The 13,823-nt window shown below is 41.8% G+C and overlaps 1 protein-coding gene across 1 annotated transcript in view; it reads left to right on the forward strand.

The window, feature by feature from the left end:
* Window positions 1-13,823, forward strand: part of LOC126282514 (probable E3 ubiquitin-protein ligase HERC1) — a 715,173-nt gene that overhangs the window by 272,252 nt on the left and 429,098 nt on the right.

A 13,823-nucleotide genomic window follows, 5' to 3' on the forward strand; every position in this document is an offset into this window, starting at 1 on the left:
GGGCATAGAAAAGTGTGTTTCCCGCTCTGACAAATGTCTGAGCAGTGGTGTCAAATGTGTAAAAAAATATTTCATGATATGGTATTTTTAACAAAAATTAAATTTTGGTTTGAAGAAAAGATTTTTATGAGCTGTTTCCAAAATGTTACTTAACTTTCCGGGTATGCCTTGCATGATAAGAAGGAATAAAATGCTACATTGAAGGCATTTTAAAAAGTCCTTCGATAATTTTGACTGGAATACACTTTGAAAATTTTAAGATATCAGGCATAAAATACAAGGAACAAAAGTCTTTCTACAATTTATTCAAAAACCAGGCAGAAGTTGTGAGAGGCAAAGTAGAGGAAGAGGAGGTAGTTGTTAACAAAGTAATAGGATGGGTGTATTGTTTATCTTTCATGTTACACTATCCATACATTAATCAAATAGTAAAGGAAACGAGGAGAAAGTTGGGAAACGAAGTGTATGTCTGTGGGGAGAAATAAAAACTTGAAGGTTTGCCGATAGCTCTTTAATTTTGTCAGAGATGGCAAACAAACTGGAAGATCACTGAAATCTGTCAATAGTGTATTGGCAGTTGCAGACTGACTAGGGTAGGGGTTGGGGGTTGTGTTGAGTGGAGTGGAAGAGGGGAGAAAAGAGATGGGGAGTTGGAGGGAGGGTTGGAGTTCTATTGCAATGGCTGCTTCACAACCCACACCATCTGGATACTTCCCCCAAATGCTAGCTTCTTTAAACTCACTCACTTGCTGCTCCAGGACCCTAACTTCACTCATCGTAGCCTCACACTCTCTTCCCACAATCTCACCATTTTCTTTTGTGTCACACCCTCCCAATCCACTCCTCCGTGTCACTATCATTGTGCACTACAGGAACTCCCTGTCACAATCCCATTCTGACCAAAGAAAACACTCATCATGTGCACATCAGAACTGGCGAATTTGTAACAATTTTGGATTAGAAACTTTTGAAAACATTACTGAAAAATAACAGCAGTTTGATAGATAATTAAAATACTTGTCAACTTTGATCATAAGGATTTATTAAAAATTAATACACGTAATCAAACATCAAAATGGTAACTGTTTTTGATTTTATAAAAAAATCATTTTCAGGACATGTCCCATCAGATGGCAAACAGAGATGATGGCTGGAGCACTGGTACCCTGTCCTTAGACACTTTTACATGCAGCACACGCAGGGCACTTGCTTTTGATTGTTTCTTAATGTTGTTGGCTCAGATCTCACTCTTATATTCATCCTTCTTACTAGCAGATCGGTGTAGCCCACAAGTTAATCTAATTGGTTCATCAGTCTGTTCTGCAAAATAATAGTCCACAGCTTGAAAATGTTGACAACACAGCATGAATAGGTTGATTGCATAGCACAATTTATTCATTGATTGTACAGCTGTAAGCAATGCCAGCCTAAGAAATTTTATTACATAAACTCAGTTGCAAGTCCACAAGCCACATTAAACAACATTCCATGTACCCAAATGGATTCTAACATACCTAGTGAAATTTTTTTCATGTCACTGCTTAAAGCTTAAGATGTAATAACCAGTTTTCATAAAGTGAAGTACTATACTGCCTAATTCGTGTTAACACTAGCGATGAAGTTATTGTTACTTGTGTAAAATTTGTCATGAGAAACTTAAGTTCAGTATTTGTTCCCTAACTGTGATTGTTACTGGATCCAAATTACCTCTTCAGAACACAAAATTCCACACATTAGTGTCTTTAACCCTACATAAAGTTCATCTCTTCTGAATGTCAAGGTCCTGTAAACATTAGCAGTGCTCTGAATCTGAGACTTATTTGACTGTAATTAACTCAAAAACGAGTACTACTGCTGCCTGACACACCAGTTTTACAGAGTCCCATGACTAGTACCTCTGCCATCACCAGCTCAAGATATGTTCCTCCAAGTGTGCAAACAGATTGTGGGACACATCACCATAGGTGTGCCGGTATATCCCACACTTCTGACTGATGTCAACCAATCAGTGTAATATTTAAAAAAAAGAAAGACCATTCACTTACGTTTAGACAATCATTAAGCCTAGTAGCAGTCATTTCCTGTCTTCCCCTCCGCATCCCCTTCACAACTCTCTCTCTCTGGAATGTAAGACACCTGCTGTTGTTCAGATGTTGTAAGGAGGTAGACTACGTAAAGGTTTATGTGGTTGCTGTTGCTTAGCTATATCACCTGCTTGACCCTGTTGCAGACAGCAGACCTCTTTCTCAAACACCAATTATGACAAAATAAATTCGTGTGTTGCTTCTTTACTGCACATGAATTTCAACTCCATTATATACATTCAATATTTCACTACAGCATACAACTTCATCAAAGTTTACAATACAGATTGGTATTTGTTATTTGTGCTCTGTATGTCTTCTTTGGATTTCCTATGACAAGTGACATCATGACCATTGAAATGCCTAGTGAGGTTCCAGGGTCCTGCAGCGAATCTCTGAGGTAGGTAGGTATTTTCATGGAATAACTGCCCTGACTAGCAGGTGTTTTCAAGTGCCAAAATCAATGTGCCCATTACTCCAGCCTTGCAGATATGCTGCATCCACTTTCATTCTCATGGTCTACTCAAAAGAAACAGATAATTCCCCATGCAATATATTGCCCACAAACAAAGATTTATTTACTAAAACAACAAGATGCTTTATCAAGGTCACAACCAATCCTTCATCAGTTAGATTGGAGGAATGACATGTCACTTCTTTGAAAATAATTGGCCATCCTCATATCCCCCCCCTCCCCCCCCCCCCTCCATTTAGACATTGTGACAATTCAGTTATCTACACCACTGAAAATATCTTTTACTATTTTATATGTGACTTCATATCTGACATGGTAAGCTTTACAACTAATTTCAAAAAATAAATGTGCAGTATATCATTTATAGTATTTCAGAGCTCATTTGAAAATAAGAAGATAGCTAATGCCAAATCTCATAACATTATACTTGTATTTCAGTTCTTGAAGTTGAAGTTGCAAGTCTTCTCAATTTCCATAGCTTTCCATTTATGTGCGTCTCTTTTTCACAGAGTCCCTTTATTAACGGTACTTGACACAACAACGTTTTGCACACTATATCATCCTCTATCAACTTTACCATAATCTGCATGAACTCGCCACCCAAAACATCTGTTCCATTATTTATAACCTCCAGTTAGTCACCACTACATTTCGAGCATTTGGTCCAGCTTCTATTTCCATCTGATCTCTCAAAAACTTGTAAGTATATCTGCTGGTCAGTCTCTTATTCGTGTGTTCATTTTGTTTGGTAATTTGCTTAAGAAAATACATAGATAAGTTACTCTAAGTTAAAACTAACCAACTCTGAGAAAAGTATTTGGGAATTCCAGTAGGTACCTCTCATATGTTCCACACAACTGTGAAGTTTCTTGGGTATAAGCAGTTAACCCCTGAGCAAACATGTGTATGTATAAAGTGCACCAACCAAAAACAACATTTTCTTGTATCATTTCATTCTGTTTTACAACTGTGAGCCCACACCTATTCTTTCATTATTGCTTCAGCTAACACAGTGATAAGTTGTGCTGTGATATGTCCAAGTGAGCAGCAATAATATAAAGTAAACAGTGTGCTACGTGAGAAAAAATTTACAATCCAAGGAGAAAATGACCCAGATTGTGAGCTGTCAGTGCAATCTCACAATTGGGCAGTTGTTTCTGAGATAATTGTTGTTGTTGTTGTTGTGGTCTTCAGTCCTGAGACTGGTTTGATGCAGCCCTCCATTCTACTCTATCCCGTGCAAGCTTCTTCATCGCCCAGTATCTACTGCAACCTACATCCTTCTGAATCTGCTTAGTGTATTCATCTCTTGGTCTCCCTCTACGATTTTTACCCTCTACGCTGCCCTCCAATACTAAGATATAAATACTGAGATAATTAGCAATCAGATAAGCGGTTGGCTGAGATCTGATACAACTGCGCTGTTCAATACTTTGAGTGGGTCATTACTGTGGGGCAAGGATGCAACAAACCCACTGGTTGAAACCAATATCAATATTTTAGTGCTGAAAGATCTATGTTTTTTGGTATTTCTTTGGTCCCATTTATAACAGGTGTTTTTATTTTTTACTAATAACTGAGTTAAAAACTTGAAATATCAATTAGCTATAGCAGGAGTGCTAAAACTTTCTGCTTTCAAATAAACGCTTTTTTTTTTAAAAAAAAAAAGGTGTAATTTTTATTTGTAAAATTTGCACTGGTTTGGAATATTGTGTTATTACAGAAAATAGAAGTGGTCAGTGCTATTTTAATAACTATGCTGACAGAAATGAGCAACAAACACATGTAATAAGAATTTGTACAGCATTGCTGAGACAATAATGATCCTGTTGCTGTATGTTATGGCTTAAGGAACACGTGTACATGCAGTGTGCAGGACTTGCACCCAACTGGGCTTTATTGTAGTTTCATACTGTTGTCACCAGACATCCGTTGTGCTGCAGAATGCCGCCAATCCTTGTGTGGAAATGTTTTTACGAAGACATAGTCATGAAGTACAGTGGTTCATTTGCTTTAAAATATTACAGCTTTGCCCACCATATCTATGAAATAACAAAAGAGGAAGGAAATTGCGATAACAGTACTAAAATAAAAACTGAGCAACAATACATTCATAGTAGACAGTAAAAATAGAAAATAGCTGATCAGTTGCCGTTGCCTGGCATAGTAAGCCTTTGTCTGTTTTTAGCCTTTGAAAACAGACAAATTAACATGAAAAACAGATTTTTTCCAACTTCTGCTTTCATCCTTGAGCACTAACTATTCCTAATACCCAAATAGTGATATGACCATGAATTACGACATGATTTTTTAGCTGAGTTCATAAAAATAAGAATCAGTAGGAAAATGCTGATGATATTTTGTACTATTCAACTATTAATCAATTTTTGAGAAAAGCTGTGAATGGTGGATAGACTAAGTTTTCTCTTTTGCCTATTTAATTTAATATTTTCATTCCATGTATTTTGAAACTGAAACAGTCAAACTTTTTCAGTCTTTGTTCAATTTGCACATTTATTACAGGAAATAATACAAAAAACTGAAAACTGGTTATTTCAGAAACCAGTTATTTTCAGCAGTTTTAACATTCGTTAGCGCCTTATTCTCTGCTAGTATAAGTTACCCCCCCCCCCTTGCCGTTGGTGGAGAGGCTTGCGTGCCTCAGCAATACAGATAGCCGTACCATAGGTACAACCACAACGGAGGTGTATCTGTTGAGAAGCCAGACAAACGTGTGGTTCCTGAAGAGGGGCAGCAGCCTTTTCAGTAGTTGCAGGGGCAACAGTCTGGATGATTGACTGATCTGGCCTTGTAACAATAACCAAAATGGCCTTGCTGTGCTGGTACTGCGAATGGCTGAAAGCAAGGGGAAACTACGGCCGTAATTTTTCCCGAGGGCATGCAGCTTTACTGTATGATTAAATGATGATGGCGTCCTCTTGGGTAAAATATTCTGGAGGTAAAATAGTCCCCCATTCGGATCTCCGGGCGGGGAATACTCAGGAGGACGTCGTTTTCAGGAGAAAGAAAACTGGCGTTCTACGGATCGGAGCGTGGAATGTCAGATCCCTTAATCGAGAAGGTAGGTTAGAAAATTTAAAAAGGGAAATGGATAGGTTAAAGTTAGATATAGTGGGATTTGGGAAGTTCAGTGGCAGGAGAAACAAGACTTTTGGTCAGGTGAATACAGGGTTATAAATACAAAATCAAATAGGGGTAATGCAGGAGTAGGTTTAATAATGAATAGGAAAATAGCAATGCGGGTAAGCTACTACAAATAGCATAGTGAACGCATTATTGTGGCCAAGATAGATACGATGCCCACATCTACTACAGTAGTACAAGTTTATATGCCAACTAGCTCTGCAGATGACGAAGAAATTGAAGAAATGTATGATGAAATAAAAGAAATTATTCAGATAGTGAAGGGAGATGAAAATTTAATAGTCATGGGTGACTGGAATTCGAGTGTAGGAAAAGGGAGAGAAGGAAATGTAGTAGGTGGATATGGATTGGGGCTAAGAAATGTTAGAGGAAGCCGCCTGGTAGAATTTTGCACACTAGGGGTAAGATAGATACTGCCTACAGGAAAATTAAAGAGACCTTTGGAGATAAGAGAACCACTTGTATGAACATCAAGAGCTCAGATGGAAACCCAGTTCTAAGCAAAGAAGATAAAGCAGAAAGGTGGAAGGAGTATATAGAGGGTCTATACAAGGGCGATGTACTTGAGGACAATATTATGGAATTGGAAGAGGATGTAGATGAAGATGAAATGGGAGATACGATACTGCATGTAGAGTTTGACAGAGCACTCAAAGACCTGAGTTGAAACAAGGCCCCCGGAGTAGACAACATTCCATTGGAACTACTGACGGCCTCGGGAGAGCCAGTCCTTACAAAACTCTACCATCTGGTAAGCAAGATGTATGAGACAGGCGAAACACACTCAGACTTCAAGAAGAATATAATAATTTCAATCCCAAAGAAAGCAGATGTTGACAGATATGAAAATTACCAAACTATCAGTTTAATAAGCCATAGCTGCAAAATACTAACGCGAATTCTTTACAGACGATTGGAAAACTGGTAGAAGCGTACCTCGGGGAAGATCAGTTTGGATTCCGTAGAAATGTTGGAACACATGAGGCAATACTGACTCTATGACTTATCTTAGAAAATAGATTAAGGAAAGGCAAACCTACGTTTCTAGCATTTGTAGACTTAGAGAAAGCTTTTGACAATGTTGACTGGAATACTCTCTTTCAAATTCTGAAAGTGGCAGGGGTAAAATAGAGGGAGCGAAAGGCTATTTACAATTTGTACAGAAACCAGATCGCAGTTATAAGAGTCGAGGGGCATGAAAGGGAAGCAGCGGTTGGGAAGGGAGTGATACAGGGTTGTAGCCTCTCTCCGATGCTATTCAATCTGTATATTGAGCAAGCAGTGAAGGAAACAAAAGAAAAGTTCGGAGTAGTTATTAAACTCCATGGAGAAGAAATAAAAACTTTGAGGTTTGCCGATGACATTGTAATTCTGTCAGAGACGGCAAAGGACTTGCAAGAGCAGTTGATCCGAATGGACAGTGACTTGAAAGGAGGATATATCAACAAAAGCAAAACGAGGATAATGGAATATAGTCAAATTAAATCGGGTGATGCTGAGGGAATTAGATTAGGAAATGAAACACTTAAAGTTGTAAATGTGTTTTGCTATTTGGGAAGCAAAATAACTGATGATGGTCGAAGTAGAGAGGATATAAAATGTAGACTGGCAATGGCAAGGAAAGCGTTTCTGAAGAAGAGAAATTTGTTAACATCGAGTATAGATTTAAGTGTCATGAAGTCATTTCTGAAAGTATTTGTGTGGAGTGTAGCCATATATGGAAGTGAAACATGGACGATAACTAGTTTGGACAAGAAGAGAATAGAAGATTTTGAAATGTGGTGCTACAGAAGAATGCTGAAGATTAGATGGGTACGTCAAATAACTAATGAGGAGGTATTGAATAGGATTGGGGAGAAAAGGAGTTTGTGGCACAACTTGACAAGAAGAAGGGAGCGGTTGGTAGGACATGTTCTGAGGCATCAAGGGATCACCGATTTGGTATTGGAGGGCAGCGTGGAGGGTAAAAATCATAGAGGGAGACCAAGAGATGAATACACTAAGCAGATTCAGAAGGATGTAGCTTGCAGTAGGTACTGGGAGATGAAGAAGCTTGCAGAGGATAGATTAGCATGGAGAGCTGCATCAAACCAGTCTCAGGATTGAAGACCACAACAACAACAACAACAACAACAACAACAACAACAATATAAGTTATTTCAGAAAGAGGTTATTTTCTGCAGTTTTAACATTCGTTAGCACCTTATTCTCTGCTAATAAAAGTCACATGCTGAAAACTACCGTCCAATATCCTCGACATCAGTTTGTTGTAGAATCTCAGAATGTGTTCTGAGTTCAAACATAATGTGGTGTCTCTAACGGAATGAGCTCATCAACGCCAATCAGCATGGATTTTGAAAACATTGATCATATGAAACCCATCTCACACTTTTCTCATGTGACATACTGAAAGGTTTGGGTCAAGGCAAGAAAATAGATACAGTATTTCTTGATTTCTAAAAAGCATTTGACTCAGTACCACGACCCCCCAGGGGCTCAGCATTCATTTGCTGAGTACTTCTGACCAGGCCGTGATAGCTGACATCATGGAACTTCCTGCCCCTTCCCAGGTCCAGTCTTGTGCACTGCCCAGCACTGCTACACCCTGCTTCTGAGGTTTTGCCTCCAATGCCACCTCAGGCCAGAATATTGAAGCCAAAGACAAAGGTGAAGACTCGCCCACTAAAGGAGACTGAAGTTATACAGTCTGCTGATGTGGATGTCATTCTCTCTGACGTCTCTCTCGACTCCTCTTCTGAGGCGATGGAGGTTGATGTCAGACTGGGGCAATCATCACGCCCCAAAACTGAGCCTCCACCTGTTGTGGGCTCTCCTCCCCAACAGAAAGTGAGAATGAAGGTACTCCCACCCTGATAGATGGCTCCCATCATACAGTGGAACATGAATGGATTCTGGGCACATATGGAGGAACTGAACCTCCTAGCACGGCAACACCCCTGTGCTTGTGTTTATGGGAAACACATTTAAAACGATCTGATGCTCCTGTACTAAGGGGCTATACGTCATATTGCAAAGATGACCTGACTGGAAAAAGGGCCAAAGGCGGAGTCACCGTGTTTGTCAATAATGACCACCACTCCTCTGCTCTCCCCCTGGATACTGACCTGCAAGCAGTTGCAGTTGAAATTCATTCACCTCGGAGGCTTACCGTTTGCTCCCTTTATTTACCCCCTCTGGATGCAATGACCTTAGACGCTCTCACAGATCTTATCGACCAACTCGCCCGCCCATCTCTCCTCCTGGGAGACTTCAATGCCCATCACCTCCTGTGGGGCTCCACTTCTCTTTGCGCTCGAGGTCGAATTTTGGAGAGCCTCCTAACATCTCAAGTGTTGTGCATCCTCAACACAGGTACTCCGACTCATTTCTCTACTGTTACAGGGTCATTCTCAGCCATTGACCTATCTTTCTGGTCTCCAACCCTCACCGACTCTGTTCACTGGGAGGTCATTGATGACCTTCATTCCAGCGATCACTTCCCTATCTGCATTCATCTCCTGGATGGTGTATTGCTGGAGCCGCCATCGTGGATTATTAGCAGGGCTAACTGGCCACTGTTCACTCGGTTGGCTCTCTTTGACCGCCACAATAGCGTACAGGAATGGGTGGATCTCATCACGCTTGTGATCCATCATGCTGCTGACCTGTCCATACCACAGTCTTCTGCCACTCTTAAGTGGCGCCTTGTGCCTTGGTGGACAGAAGAGCGTCGATCAGCCATCTGAGGCAGGTGTGCGGCTCTTCGCCGATTTAAATGCCGCCCAACAGCGGTCAATCTTACCGCCTTTCGAATTGTGAGAGCCAGGGCACGCCGTGTCATTAAAGAGAGCAAGAAAAGGTCATGGCAGGAGTTCCTGGACTCCATCAACCGTTCCACTTGTTCCACAAAAGTATGGGAAGCCGTCCAGAGGATTTCCGGTAAACACAGCCGTTTACCAATAGCTGCAGTCCTGAACCAGGGATGCCTCCAAACGACACCCAGAGCCATTGCTCAGATGCTGGCAGAACATTTTGCACAAAGTACTGCCACTGCAACCCAGGATCTAGCGTTTTGTCACTACCATGCGACTGTTGTAAGAGCGAACTTGGACTTTCGGTCGAACAGTTCTGAGGCCTACAACTCCCCTTTGTCCACGTGGGAACTTGAATAGGCTCTTACTGAGACATTTGACACTGCACCAGGTTACGACCGCATCTGGTACTCCATGCTTCGACATCTGCCAGCGGTGTCAAAGGAAATCCTCCTCGAATGTTTTAATCTCATATGGCAGACAGGAGTGTTCCCCACCTCATGGAGGGAGGCAAATGTCATCCCTCTCCTCAAACCAGGAAAGGACCGCACATGTCCCAGTAGTTATCGTAGTATTGCCCTGACAAGCTGTGTCGGAAAGACCCTGGAACAGATGGTTAACTGTCGTCTGGTCTGGCTGCTAGAGACCAGACAGCTCCTTAGCCGCTTTCAGTGTGGATTCCGAAAATTTCGGTCCACGGTTGACAACCTGACCCTCTTCGAGGCGGCTATTCAGCAGGCTTTCCTCCGTCAGCATCATTGTATCGGTATCTTCTTTGATATCAGTAAGGCATATGATACTACTTGGAGACATTGTATTCTTCACAACTGCATCAATGGGGCTTTCGTGGCCGCCTCCCCATTTTTATTCGGTCTTTCCTGTCTCAGCGGTTTTTTCAGACCTACATTGGTAACACACTGTCTGATCGCTTTGAGCAAGATAACGGTGTCCCCCAGGGCAGTGTTTTAAGCGTTACCCTCTTTGCTGTAGCCATCAACAGTATGATGTCTACAGTGAGGAGTCCAGTACAGTGCTCCTTGTTTGTGGACGACTTTGCTGTTTTCTGTTCCTCCTCCAGTGTTGCAACTGCGAGCCGTCAATTGCAGCTAACAGTGCGGCAGTTAGAGGAGTGGGCTGCAAAGACGGGTTTTCGGTTTTCTGCCGAAAAGTGTGTTTGTGTTCATTTTAATCGTTCTTGTTGTCTTTTTACTTTGCCTGCCTTGCATTTTGGGGGTACTGTCCTACATTTTAGAGACACAGTGCGGTTTCTGGGCCTAATTTTTGACTCCAGGTTGTCATGGCTGCCACACCTATGTGACTTGAAAGCCAGAACACTGAAGGCACTGAACATCCTCAAGTGCCTCAGCCACATGTCTTGGGGAGTGGACAGGGCGCGTCTCCTTCAGTTTTATCGAGATTTTGTGCGTTCACAGCTGGACTATGGGTGCTGGGATTCGACTGGCCGTGAGTGCTTATCGAACCAGTCCCATACCCAGCCTCTGTGCTGAATCTGGCGAACCGCCACTTGCCATCCAGCGGCAGCTCCTGCTGGTGCGCCAGGCTTGTAAGTTTCTAGCAGCTCCCAGCTCACCTGCTCACCGTCTTGTTGCCCATCCACCTCTGGACCGCCTTTTATCCCGCCGCCCCCGGGCTACGTTGCCGTGCAACATGTGCTAGAGTCGCTTGGTGTGGACTCTGTACAACCACAAATCCAGGGTTTTAACCGCCTGCCACCCTGGTTACTGAAGAGGCCCTGAGTGATTTTAGATTTATTGCAGTGCAAGAGAGATTGCACTCCTGCCACCGTTTTTAATGCAGCATTTTCTGCCATTTTATCTGAGCACCACGACTATGTAGCTGTTTTTACGGATGGGTCGAAACAAGGGGATTCCGTTGGTCGCTCAGTTGTTTTTCCGGATCGTGTCCTCAAGGTCCTACTGCCTCAGATTTTTACTGTCTTTGATGCAGAATTGTCTGCGATCTTGCGGGCACTGTAGGTGGTGAGACATTCTTCCTCTCCTAAATTTCTTGTCTGCTCCGATTCACTCAGTGCCCTTCACTCATTGCACCGTTTGTATCCGGCAGATAAAATAGTCCAGACCATCCAGGATGCCCTCCTCTGGCTTCAGTGACTGGGGAAGGTTGTAGCTTTCTGCTGGGTTCCGGGGCATGTCGGCATACCTGGGAATGAAAGGGCAGATCTCGCAGCCAAGGAGTCGTGTCTCGCCCCACAAGTATCTCAGTGTGCTATCCCCCTGCGCGCACTCACCTCACTGTTGAGCTCACGAGTCATGTGTTGGTGGGAGGATGAGTGGCTGGAAGTGACTGACAATAAGCTCCGTATAGTCAAGCCCACAACGCGTGTGTGGTGTACTTCCTTTCAGCCCCATCGACGGGACGGGGTTCTCCTTACTCGGCTTCGAATAGGCCACAGCCCTATGATGCATGGCTTCCTACTTCGGCGGGAGGACCCTCCAATTTGTGGTGCTTGTGGCGTCCAGGTCACTGTGCGCCACGTTTTGTTGGATTGTGTTTCATTTTCTGACCAGCGGGCCACAGCTGACTTGCCAGTGGACCTGCCATCTCTTTTAGGCAACACTTGGACTAATATGGCTAAAGTTTTAAAGTTCTGTGCCATGTCAAATATTTTTACAAAGATTTTAGGGAGAGGATTTTAATTTGCTCACTGTGTGACAAGCTCGACCATATTTTATGTAAGTGGCCAGCCAATCACAATTTCCTGTGACAGTCTTATTGCTATGTTTCCCCCTTTCCTTAGGTTTTACAGTCTTATGTAGCATTTTCCTTCTTTTCCTGCTTTCTTTGAGTGTGTGCTTTAGTTTTCTTAGGTCTGTCCACATTCGTTCCTTTTAATGTGTGTCAGGGCGCTGATGACCTCGATGTATAGCGCCCATAAGCCCCAACACACCACATCAGTACCACGACTATGCTTATCGTCAAAAGTACAATAATATAGGATAGCAATTAAAATTTGTGACTGGACTGAGGACTCTTTGGTAGGGAGGATGCAAAATGTTATCTCAGTTGCAGAGTCATTCTAATATGTAGAAGTAACTTCAGGTGGGCTGAAGGAAGTTCATATTGTATATTGTGTATTAATGACCTTGCAGAAAATATTAATAGTGAAATCAGGGTTTTTTTGTAGATGATGCAGTTATCTATTGTGAAGTAATGTCTGAAAGGAGCTGCATAAATATTCAGTCAGATCCTGATAAGATTTCAAGGTGGCGCAGAGGTTAGCAAATGGCTTTAAGTATTCAGAAATGTAAAATTTTGCACTTATTTTGCACTTCACAAAACAAAGAAATGTAATATCCCATGACTTTAATATCAATGAGTCAATGTTGGAATGTGCCAACTCCTGGGTGTAATACTTTGTAGGAATATGAAATGGAATGATCAAATAGGTTCAGTTGTTGGTAAAGCAGGTGGTAGACTTTGGTTTTTTGGTAGAATACTGGGGAAGTGCAAACTGTATACAAAGGAGATTGCTTACAGATCACTTGTGTGATCAGTTCTGGAATATTGCTCAAGTGTGTGGGACCTGTACCAGATAGGACCAATGGGGGATATTGAACATATATAAAGAAGGCAGCATGAATGGTAACAGGTTTTTTTAATCAGTGGGAGAGTGTCACAGAGATACTGAAATAACTGAACTGGAATACTCTTGAAGATAGACAGAAAGTGTTCTGAGAAGGTCTGTTAACAAAGTTTCAAGAACTGGCTTTAAATGTTTACTCTAGGAATAAACTGCAACTCCGTACGTAACTCTCACACAATGATCATGAGGACAAGATTAGACTAATTACTGCACGCACAGAGGCATTCAAACAACTATTCTTCCTGCACTCCATATGTGAGTAGAACAGGAAGAAACCTTAAAACTGGTACAGTGGGGCATACAGTCTGCCATGAACCTCATAGTGGTTTGCAGAGTGTAGATATAGCTATTGGTTGCATATTGCACATCTCTATAGCTGTATGGATGTAAAAGTAATGAAAGATGTCTTGATTAGTGTAATGATGTATTTTGTTTATTTGCTGTAACTGCTTGGCCATGACCATGTGATAATTGTTGTGTGATGCCAAACAGAGTATACTCTCTTATTTACAGTGCAGCATTCAACTGTATCTTGATTAAATTATAATACACATACATATTGTAATGTTCATCAGCTTCAGAAGATTATGAGTGTAGACAGATACGTTTACAGAAGCTTTATACAAGCTTAATGTTTCATGGTACGTGATAACTATTTCTCA

Source organism: Schistocerca gregaria, chromosome 7, assembly GCF_023897955.1.
Source record: "Schistocerca gregaria isolate iqSchGreg1 chromosome 7, iqSchGreg1.2, whole genome shotgun sequence".
NCBI classification, from domain to species: domain Eukaryota; kingdom Metazoa; phylum Arthropoda; class Insecta; order Orthoptera; family Acrididae; genus Schistocerca; species Schistocerca gregaria.